A 9,506-nucleotide genomic window follows, 5' to 3' on the forward strand; every position below is an offset into this window, starting at 1 on the left:
TATATAGTAGGTTACGTAGAGATTAGAGTTTATCTCGTGCACGGTTTGGTGCACGTCCACATTAGAAAGTCCATTTGGACTATAAATATGTATCTAGGGTTTATGGAATAAACAACAACCAACATTCAACACAAACCAATCTCGGCGCATCGCCAACTCCTTCGTCTCGAGGGTTCCTCCGGTAAGCACCATGCTGCCTAGATCGCATCTCGCGATCTAGGCGCACGCAGCCTGCCTAGTTGTTCATGCGTTGCTCGTGCTTTGAAGCCTTTTTTATGGCGAGCAACGTAGTTATCATAGATGTGTTAGGGTTAGCATTGTTCTTAGTATCATATGCTTTCGTAGTGCAACCCTTGCGCATCTAGCCGTCCTTGTACCTCATCATGGGTGCAGGGACGGCACCCGCTTGATCATCGTTTAGTAGATCTGATCCGTTACGGTCGCTCCTTGATTCATCAAGGATTAGTTTAATATCCGCAATAGTTAGGCCTTACAAAGGGTTGGAGGATCCAGCGGCATGCGGGGTGTAGTTTGCTGCCCCTAGACGGGACGTTCGAGGATCAACCTAGTGTTGGTTTTTAGGCCTTGTCTAGGGCTGGCTTACGATCACCGTGCGTGAGCGCGAGGCCCAATCGTGAGTAGGATGATCCGATTATGCGGTGAAAACCCCGGATCGTCGTGGATCTCATACGCTTTATCTTGATCAAGCGGGACCACCATATATTCGGCCACCTTGGACGAATCATGGGTGGATCGGCTCCATGAGCCGATTCACGGGACAACTCTGAGAGCCGATCGAGGCTCGTATTTAACGTGTACGTGTGTGCCCTGCGAGGAAACTAAGCGAGGCATCATCCACACCTTCCGACCAGGTATAGGTCGGGTGGCACGCCCTTGCAATTTGCATCGGCGCGCGACCGAGGAGGCTTTGCGGGCCGTCGCTCTGAGGGACTGGGGCCAGCCGCAGCCCTAGTTGTTCCCGGCTCTACGGTGTTGACCAGTCACTGCCCGCCAGTGGGTTTCTGACGTCAACACATTGACACAAATAAAAGGTAATAACTTTTGAATTGTTTAAAGATAGCACTCAAGCAATTTACTTTGGAATGGCGGAGAAATACCATGTGGTAGGTAGGTATGGTGGACACAGTTGTCATAGTTTTTGGCTCAAGGATTTGGATGCACGAGAAGAATCCCTCTCAATACAAGGCTAGGCTAGCAAGGTTGTTCGAAGCAAACTCAAGTATAAAACGGTGCAGCAAGACTCACATATGAACATATTGTAAGCATTATAAACTTTACATCGTCTCCTTGTTGTTCAAACACCTTAACCAGAAAATATCTAGACTTAGAGAGACCAATCATGCAAACCAAATTTTAACAAGCTCTATGTAGTTCTTCATTAATAGGTGCAAAGTATATGATGCAAGAGCTTAAACATGATCTATATGAGCACAACAGTTGCCAAGTATCAAATTATTCAAGACATTATACCATTTACCACATGAAGCATTTCCTGTTTCCAACCATATAACAATGAACGAAGCAGTTTTCAACCTTCGCCATGAACATTAAAAGTAAAGCTGAGAACACATGTGTTCATATGCAACAGCGGAGAGTGTCTCCCTCCCACACAAGCATGAATTTATTCAAACAAAAAAAAAACAGACGCTCCAAGTAAAGTACATAAGATGTGACCGAATAAAAATATAGTTTCAATAGAAGAAACCTGATAAGTTGATAAAGAAGCGTAGACGCTTGAGTCTTCTTAAAATATGCAGGGATGAACCACGGGGGAATCCCCAAGCTTAGGCTTTTCACTCTTCTTGATCATATATCATCCTCCTCTCTTGACCCTTGAAAACTTCCTCCACACCAAACTTCAAGCAAACTCATTAGAGGGTTAGTGCATAATCAAAATTCACATGTTCAGAGGTGACACAATCATTCTTAACACTTCTGGACATTGCACAAAGCTTCTGAAAGTTAATGGAACAAAGAAACTCATTCAACATAGCAAAAGCGGCAATGCGAAATAAAATGCAGAATCTGTCAAAAACAGAACAGTCCGTAAAGACGAATTTTGCAGGGGCACTTAACTTGCTCAGATGGAAAAACTCAAAACTAATGAAAGTTGCGTACATATCTGAGGATCACGCACGTAAATTTGCAGATTTTTTTGACTCTTCTACAGAGAGATCTGCGTGAATTCGCGAAAGACAGCAATTCTGTTTCTGCGCAGTAATCCAAATCTAGTATCAACTTTACCATAGAGACTTTACTTGGCACAAAAACATGATAAGGAGAGGTTGCTACAGTAGTAACAACTTCCAAGACACAACAAAACAGTAGCAAAATAAACGCATGGGTTATCTCCCAAGAAGTTCTTTCTTATTGGCCATTAAGATGGGCTCAGTAATTTTAATGATGATGCTCTCATACGGATGAGAGTCGCAGCAAAGAGAGAATCAAAAAGAAAGTATGAAGCAAATTTAAGCCTAACCCTCTTCCTATGAAAAGGAATCTTGTACACAAATAAATTCATGAAGAACAAAGTGACAAGCATAAGAAGATAAGACACGAGTAACTTCAAGATTCTCAACATAAAGAGGGGAAACTGAATATTATTAAGATGCATACAACCGTGTTTCTGATACGCGTAGATGCACACGTCCGTTGGGAACCCCAAGTGGAAGGTATGATGCGTATAGAAGCAAGTTTCCCTCGGTATGAAACCAAGGTTATCGAACCAGTAGGAGCCAAGAAGCACGTGAAGGTTGTTGGTGGAGGAGTGTAGTGCGGCGCAACACCGGTGGAAACCGGCGCCAACGTGGAACCTGCACAACACAATCAAAGTACTTTGCCCCAACGTAACAGTGAGGTTGTCAATCTCACCGGCTTGCTGAAAACAAAGGATTAAACGTATCGAGTGGAAAAGGGTGTTTGTTTGCAAAGAACAATAAGAACAGTAGAATGTATTCAGATGTAAAAGAATGGACCGGGGTCCACAGTTCACTAGTGGTGTCTCTCCAATAAGATAACTAACATGCTGGGTGAATAAATTACAGGCGGGCAATTGACAAATAAAGATTCAATACATAACAATGATGATTACTATGTGATTTAATCAGGGCATTACGACAAAGTACATAGACCGCTATCCAGCATGCATCTATGCCTAAATAATCCACCTTCAGGTTATCATCCGAACCCCTTCCAGTATTAAGTTGCAAACAACAGATAATTGCATTAAGTATAGTGCGTAATGTAATCAACACAAATATCCTTAGACAAAGCATTGAATGTTTTATTCCTAGTAGCAACAGCACATCCACAACCTTAGAACCTACTGTCATGATCCCAGATTCAATGGAGGCATGAACCCACTATCGAGCATAATCACTCCCTCTTGGAGTTACAAGTATCAACTTGGCCAGAGCCTCTACTAGCAACGGAGAGCATGCAAGAACATAAACAACACATATATGATAGATTGATAATCAACTTGACATAATATTCTATATTCATCGGATCCCGCCAAACACAACATGTAGCATTACAAATAGATGATCTTGATCATGTTAGGCAGCTCACAAGATCTAAACAATGATAGCACATGCGGAGAAGACAACCATCTAGCTACTGCTATGGACCCATAGTCCAAGGATGAACTACTCACGCATCAATCCGGAGGCGGGCATGATGATGTAGAGCCCCTCCGGTGATGATTCCCCTCTCCGGCAGGGTGCCGGAGGCGATCTCCTGAATCCCCGAGATGGGATTGGCGATGGCGGCGTCTCCGTAATGTTTTCCGTATCGTGGCTCTCGGTACGGGGGTTTCGCGACGAAGGCTATTTGTAGGCGGAAGGGTAGGTCAGGGGGCGACGCGAGGGGCCCAGACCACAGGGCCGCGCGGCCAGGGCCTGGGCCGCGCCGCCCTGTTGTCTGGCCGCCTCGTGGCCCCACTTCGTGTACTCTTTGGTCTTCTGGAAGCTTCGTGGAAAAATAGGACCCTGGGCGTTGATTTCGTCCAATTCCGAGAATATTTTCTTACTAGGATTTCTGAAACCAAAAACAGCAGAAAACAACAACTGGCACTTCGGCATCTTGTTAATAGGTTAGTGTCGGAAAATGTATAATAATGTTGTAAAGTATGTATAAAACATTCAAGTATTGTCATAAAAGTAGCATGGAAAATAAGAAATTATAGATACGTTTGAGACGTATCAGTTTCCCTCTCTCATAGTAACTTTCAGTAGCATCATTGATGAAATCCACAATATAACCATCACTGCACACAGTTAACACAAGTGTTTGCTTCTAAGATAGAAAGAAGTGGGTAAACTGACTCAACATAAAATAAAAGAATGGCTCTTCGCAGAGGGAAGCATGGATTACTATTTTTGTGCTAGAGCTTTTATTTTGAAAACATAGAAACAATTTTGTCAACGGTAGTAATAATTCATATGTGCTATGCATAATACTTCCTACAAGTTGCATGTCTCGTGCATAGAGTACTAATAGTGCTCGCACCTTGTCCTAATCAGCTCGGAAAACACGGATTATCATCGCATAACATATGTTTCAACCAAGTGTCACAAAGGGGTACCTCTATGCCGCTTGTACAAAGGTCTAAGGAGAAAGCACGCATTGGATTTCTCGCTTTTGATTATTCTCAACTTACACATCCATACCGGGACAACATAGACAACAGATAATGGACTCCTCTTTTAATGCTTAAGCATTCAACAACAGTTAATATTCTCATAAGATATTGAGGTTGTATGTCCAAACTGAAACTTCCACCATGATACATGGCTTTAGTTAGCGGCCCAATGTTCTTCTCTAACATATGCATACTCAAACTATTTGATCATGAAATCGCACTTACTTCAGACAAGACGAACATGCATAGCATCTCACATGATATCCAACAAAGGTAAAGTTGATGGCGTCCCAGAAACATGGTTACCGCTCAACAAGCAACTTATAAGAATTAAGACACATAACTACATATTCATCACCACAATAGTTTTTAAGCTATTTGTCCCATGAGATATATATTGCAAAGATAAAGGAATGAAATTTTAAAGGTAGCACTCAAGTAATTTACTTTGGAATGGCGAGAAAAATACCACATAGTAGGTAGATATGGTGGACACAAATGGCATGGGTTTTGGCTCAAGGTGTTTGCATGCACGAGAAGCATTTCCTCTCAGTACAAGGTTTGGGCTAGCAAGGTTGTTTGAAGCAAACACAAGTATGAACAGGTACATCAAAACTCACACAAGAACATATTGCAAGCATTATAAGACTCTACACTGTCTTCCTTGTTGTTCAAACACTTTACCAGAAGATATCTAGACTTAGAGAGACCAATCATTCAAACCAAATTAAACAAGCTCTACGGTAGTTCTTCATTAATAGATTAAACTACATGATGCACGAGCTTAAACATGATCTATGAGAGCTCAAACAATTGCCAAGTTGCCAAACCATATGTAGCATTTTCTGATTCCAACCAAATAGCAATTTAACGAAGCAATTTCAGCCTTCGCCATGAACATTAAAGCACAATTAAGAACACAAGTGTTCCATATGAAAAAGCGGAGCGTAATATCTCCAATATAGGAATGATGGGATCCAACTTTATTCAAACCAAAACGAAAATAAAAGCAAACCGACACTCCAAGTAAAGAACATAAGATGTGATGGAATAAAAATATAGTTTCACTAGAAGTGACCTGATAATGTTGTCGATGAAGAAGGGGATGCCTTAGGCATCCCCAAGCTTAGATGCTTGAGTCTTCTTAAAATATGCAGGGATGAAACACCGGGGCATCCTCAAGCTTAGACCTTTCACTCTTCTTGATCATAGTATATCATCCTCTTCTCTTGACCCTTGAAAACTTCCTCCACACCAAACTTCAAGCAAACTCATTAGAGGGTTAGTGCATAATCAAAAATTCACATATTCAGAGGTGACAAAATCATTCTTAACACTTCTGGACATTGCACAAAGCTTCTGAAAGTTAATGGAACAAAGAAACTCATTCAACATAGCAAAAGCGGCAATGCGAAATAAGAGGCAGAATCTGTCAAAAACAGAACAGTCCGTAAAGACGAATCTGGCAGGGGAACTTAACTTGCTCAAATGGAAAAACTCAAAACTAATGAAAGTTGTGTACATATATGAGGATCACGCTCGTAAATTTGCAGATTTTTTCGATTTTTCTACAGGGAAATCTGTACGAATTCGTGACAAACAGCAATGCTGTTTCTGCGCAGCAATCCAAATATAGCATCAACTTTAGCATAGAAACTTTACTTGGCACAAAAACATGATAAGGAGAGGTTGCTACAGTAGTAAACAACTTCCAAGACTCAACAATACAGTAAATAAAGTAAAACATGGGTTATCTTCCAAAAAAGTGATTTTCTTTAACGCCTTTCAGCTAGGCACAGAAAGTGCAAATCAAGTAACATCAAGAGAAGAAGCATCAACATCATAACTTGTTCTAATAATAGAATCAAAAGGCAACTTCATTCTCTTTCTAGGGAAGTATTCCATACCTTTCTTGAGAGGAAATTGATATTTAATATTACCTTCCCTCATATCAATAACTGACACCAACGGTTCGAAGAAAATGTCTTCCCAACACAATAGGACAAGATGCATTGCATTCAATATCCAAGACAACAAAATCAACGGGGACAAGGTTATTGTTAACCGTAATGCGAACATTATCAATCCTCCCCAAAGGTTTCTTTTTAACATTATCGGCAAGATTAACATCTAAATAACAATTCTTCAATGGTGGCAAGTCAAGCATATCATAAATCTTTTTAAGCATAACAGAAATACTTGCACCAAGATCACATAAAGCATTACACTCAAAATCATTGAATTTCATCTTAATGATGGTCTCCCAACCATCTTCTAACTTTCTAGGAATAGAAGCTTCAAGTTTTAATTTCTCTTCCCTAGCTTTAATGAGAGCATTTGTAATATGTTTTGTAAAGGCTAAATTTATAGCACTAGCATTAGGACTTCTAGCAAGTTTTTGTAAGAACTTTATAACTTCAGTAATATGACAATCATCAAAATCTAAACCATTATGTTCTACAGCAATGGAACCATTGTCACCAATATTTTTAAAAATTTCAGCAGTTTTATCACAAGCAATTTCAGCAGTTTCAGGCAATTTTGCGCGCTTTGTACTAGGAGTAGAAACATTGCCAACACCAATTATTTTACCATTAATAGTAGGAGGTGTAGCAACATGTGTAGAATCAACATTGCTAGTGGTGGTAATAGTCCATACTTTAGCTACATTATTTTCTTTAGCAAATTTTTCTTTTTCTTCTCTATCCCACCTAGCATGCAATTCAGCCAACATTCTAATGTTATCATATCATCAAGTAGTTTAGTTGTGGCGCCCAAGGTGATGGACATAAAAGTACCTCCAGCAGCTGAATCCAATAGGTTCCTCGAGGAAAAATTCAATCCTGCATAAAAGGTTTGGATGATCATCCAAGTAGTCAGTCCATGGGTTGGGTAATTTTTTACCAAAGATTTCATTCTCTCCCATGATTGAGCAACATGCTCATTATCAAATTGTTTAAAGTTCATAATGCTACTTCTCAAAGATATAATCTTAGCAGGAGAATAATATTTACTAATAAAAGCATCTTTACATTTAGTCCATGAATCAATACTATTCTTAGGCAAAGAAAGCAACCAATCTTTAGCTCTTCCTCTTAAGGAGAAAGGAAACAATTTCAGTTTTATAATATCACCATGTATATCCTTATACTTTTGCATTTCACAAAGTTCAACAAAATTATTAAAATGGGCAGCAGCATCATCAATACTAACACCAGAAAATTGCTCTATCATAACAAGATTCAGTAAAGCAGGTTTAATTTCATAGAATTCTGCAGTAGTGGCAGGTGGAGCAATAGGAGTACATATAAAATCATTATTATTTGTGCTAGTGAAATCACACAACTTAGTATTTTCAGGAGTACCTATTATAACAGTAGTAAAGTAAACTAAGCAAATAGAATAAAAACAAGTAACTAATTTTTTTTGTGTTTTGATATAGAGCTAATAAATAAGACAGATAGTAAAGCAACTAATTTTTTGTGTGTTTTTAATATGTAGCAAACAAGACAAAAAATAAAATAAAGTAAAGCAAGACAAAAATAAAGTAAAGAGATTGGAAGTGGAGACTCCCCTTGCAGCGTGTCTTGATCTCCCCGGCAATGGCGCCAGAAATTTAGCTTGATACGCGTAGATGCACACGTCCGTTGGGAACCCCAAGTGGAAGGTATGATGCGTATAGAAGCAAGTTTCCCTCAGTATGAAACCAAGGTTATCGAACTAGTAGGAGCCAAGAAGCACGTGAAGGTTGTTGGTGGAGGAGTGTAGTGCGGCGCAACACCGGTGAAACCGGCGCCAACGTGGAACCTGCACAACACAATCAAAGTACTTTGCCCCAACGTAACAGTGAGGTTGTCAATCTCACCGGCTTGCTGAAAACAAAGGATTAAACGTATCGAGTGGAAAATGGTGTTTGTTTGCAAAGAACAATAAGAACAGTAGAATGTATTCAGATGTAAAAGAATGGACCGGGGTCCACAGTTCACTAGTGGTGTCTCTCCAATAAGATAACTAACATGCTGGGTGAATAAATTACAGGCGGGCAATTGACAAATAAAGATTCAATACATAACAATGATGATTACTATGTGATTTAATCGGGGCATTACGACAAAGTACATAGACCGCTATCCGACATGCATCTATGCCTAAATAATCCACCTTCAGGTTATCATCCGAACCCCTTCCAGTATTAAGTTGCAAACAACAGATAATTGCATTAAGTATGGTGCGTAATGTAATCAACACAAATATCCTTAGACAAAGCATTGATGTTTTATCCCTAGTAGCAACAGCACATCCACAACCTTAGAACCTACTGTCACGATCCCAGATTCAATGGAGGCATGAACCCACTATCGAGCATAATTACTCCCTCTTGGAGTTACAAGTATCAACTTGGCCAGAGCCTCTACTAGCAACGGAGAGCATGCAAGAACATAAACAACACATATATGATAGATTGATAATCAACTTGACATAATATTCTATATTCATCGGATCCCGCCAAACACAACATGTAGCATTACAAATAGATGATCTTGATCATGTTAGGCAGCTCACAAGATCTAAACAATGATAGCACATGCGGAGAAGACAACCATCTAGCTACTGCTATGGACCCATAGTCCAAGGATGAACTACTCACGCATCAATCCGGAGGCGGGCATGATGATGTAGAGCCCCTCCGGTGATGATTCCCCTCTCCAGCAGGGTGCCGAAGGCGATCTCCTGAATCCCCCGAGATGGGATTGGCGGCGGCGGCGTCTCTGTAATGTTTTCCGTATCGTGGCTCTCGGTAGAGGGGGTTTTGCGACGAAGGCTATTTGTAGGCGGAAGGGTA

This window comes from Lolium rigidum, chromosome 4, assembly GCF_022539505.1.
Source record: "Lolium rigidum isolate FL_2022 chromosome 4, APGP_CSIRO_Lrig_0.1, whole genome shotgun sequence".
Classification (NCBI taxonomy): domain Eukaryota; kingdom Viridiplantae; phylum Streptophyta; class Magnoliopsida; order Poales; family Poaceae; genus Lolium; species Lolium rigidum.